At 35.2% G+C, this 2500-nt stretch overlaps 1 protein-coding gene across 1 annotated transcript in view; it reads left to right on the top strand.

The window, feature by feature from the left end:
* The window catches only part of LOC144964669 (C-signal-like), a 10491-nt gene that overhangs the window by 1236 nt on the left and 6755 nt on the right, over positions 1-2500 (top strand). The window lies entirely within an intron of this gene.

Raw genomic sequence — 2500 nt, 5'->3', positions numbered from 1 at the left:
TCCCTAATTTCTCAATTTGATACTCGTCCTGCAGGTGAAGAGTTGTTGCTTTCACATCCTTCGTTAAACGATTGGAGCACATTATGTCGATATTGCCCTATATGAAAGCTCACCTTCGCGTAATTCTTTACCAAACTCTATTGTTTCTTGACAAGAGAATAGTTGATATTTTTTTTAACCGAATGACAATTTCACCAATCGAAATGGTCGGACTGTCTTGACATATCTTGATTATATACATTTTAGAGATTAATGGGTGTTCTATGTCTCGTTTTTTATGTAGTTCTCATAAAAGGTTAAGTTCAATGTCATGCATTGGGTGTGGTAAAAAGTAAATGAGTGTAGAAAAATACATAAAATACCCCCCTGAAAAGCAGAAATATAATAAAACACACCCTTTAAACACAAATAATAATAAAAACAATCAAAAACAAACCAACAACAAACAAACAAACAAAAAAACAAAAAAAGCAAAACAAAACAAAATTTAAAAACCCCCCACAAAAACAAAGACCCAAACAAACAAAACAAAATAAATGAATTCACCCCCCCCCCCCCCAAACAAAAAAAAAATCAACGAAAAAACAACCCCGAAAAAATCAAAACAAAAAGAAAAAAGTCAAACAAACCGAAACACAATTACAACACACATGTACACACACACACATACACACACACACACACACAATCTCTCTCTCTCTCTCTCTCTTTCTTTCTTTCTCACTCTCTCTCTTTCACACACACACACACACACACACACACACGAACATATATATATATATATATATAAAATATATATATATTATATATATATATATATATAGAATGCGCTTGGCCAAGGAGTTCACAACATTGCCATCCGGAAGTATAACGGACCAACACACAAACTCTGTGTAACCATGAACTTTTATAGTCTTGTTAATACAGTTTAGTGAGAACAACTCACAAACGCGGATGGCAAAAACAATAACAAAGGCCTGAGTGACGTCATCTGCATACTATATATATATATATATATATATATATATTATATATATATATATATATAATATATATATATATATATATATATAATATATATATATATATATCGCAAAATGCAGATTTTTTTTGTGGCGACCGATTACCATATAGATAGAACGAAGATGACGTCACTCAAGCCTTTGTTATTGTATTTTGCCATCCGCGTTTGTGAGTGATTCTCACTAATCTGTATCAACCACACTATAAACGTTCATGGTTACACACAGTTTTGTGTGTTGGTCCGTTATACTTCCAGATGGCAATGTTATGAACTTCTTAGCCAAGCGCATACTACCTATAGATCAAATGAAGGTGACGTCGCTCAGGTCTTTATTATTGTTATTTGCCGTCCATGTTTATGAGTAATTCTCACTAAACTGTATTCACCAGACTATAAAAGTTCATGGTTACACAGAGTTTTGTGTGTTGGTCCGCTATACTTCCGGATGGCAATGTTGATGTTGTGAGCTTCATAGCCAAGCGTATAGATAGAATGCGCTTGGCCAAGGAGTTCACAACATTGCCATCCGGAAGTATAACGGACCAACACACAAACTCTGTGTAACCATGAACTTTTATAGTCTGGTTAATACAGTTTAGTGAGAACAACTCACAAACGCGGATGGCAAAAACAATAACAAAGACCTGAGTGACGTCATCTGCATACTATCTATACTGTCTATCGATGGAACGAAGATGACGTCACTCATGTCTTTCTTATTGTTTTTTATTTGCCATCCACGTTTATGAGTACTTCTCACTAAACTGTGTTAACCGGACTATGAAAGTTCATGGTTTCATATTGCTTTGTGAGTTGGGCCGTAAACTTCCGGATGGCAATGTTGTGAGTTTCTTAGCCATGTTCATACTATCTATTTTTTTTTCTTTATATAAAGATATATTAGTTTGGGGGGGGGGGAGCGAAATCGGATTCAATAGTCTGATGTCACGTCGCCCAGCAACGGCGAGCAGCATGGTTCTATAATCCTTCATTTATAAGTGCCCGTTTGGAATTACTGAAAACTTTGCACTTTACACACATCACCCAAATCGAATGTGTTTTTTTCTTCTGAATTTTCAGAATTTTAATCAACCAAATTCGATCCAGCTGTAGATGTGTACTTAGCAAAATGTTGTGACGAATATTCTAAGAGTGCTACATGATGTGTTACAGAAGGTGTGGGACGGGAAACGTGAACTATCTTTAAGTCTATCTGCATATCTATTTATCTATCTTTCCATCTATCTATCTATCTATCTATCTATCTATCTATCTATCTATCTATCTATCTATCTATCTATCTATCTATCTATCTATCTAGCTATCTATCTGTCTATCTATCTGTCTGTCTGTCTGTCTATCTATCTATCTATCTAATCTAATCTATCTATCTAATATGAGCTGGTCACTGGGTCACTAAATGGCCGCTGGTCAGCTACCAATGAAAAACATTACGATCGGGGAACCCCCTCTGTC

The sequence above is a fragment of the Berghia stephanieae genome, chromosome 2 (assembly GCF_034508935.2).
Source record: "Berghia stephanieae isolate SIO BIC M18660-M18661 chromosome 2, UCSD_Bste_1.3, whole genome shotgun sequence".
In the NCBI taxonomy this organism is placed as follows: domain Eukaryota; kingdom Metazoa; phylum Mollusca; class Gastropoda; order Nudibranchia; family Aeolidiidae; genus Berghia; species Berghia stephanieae.
The sequence above is the reverse complement of the archived record's forward strand: the minus strand, read 5'-3'. Positions and strand labels throughout refer to the sequence as shown.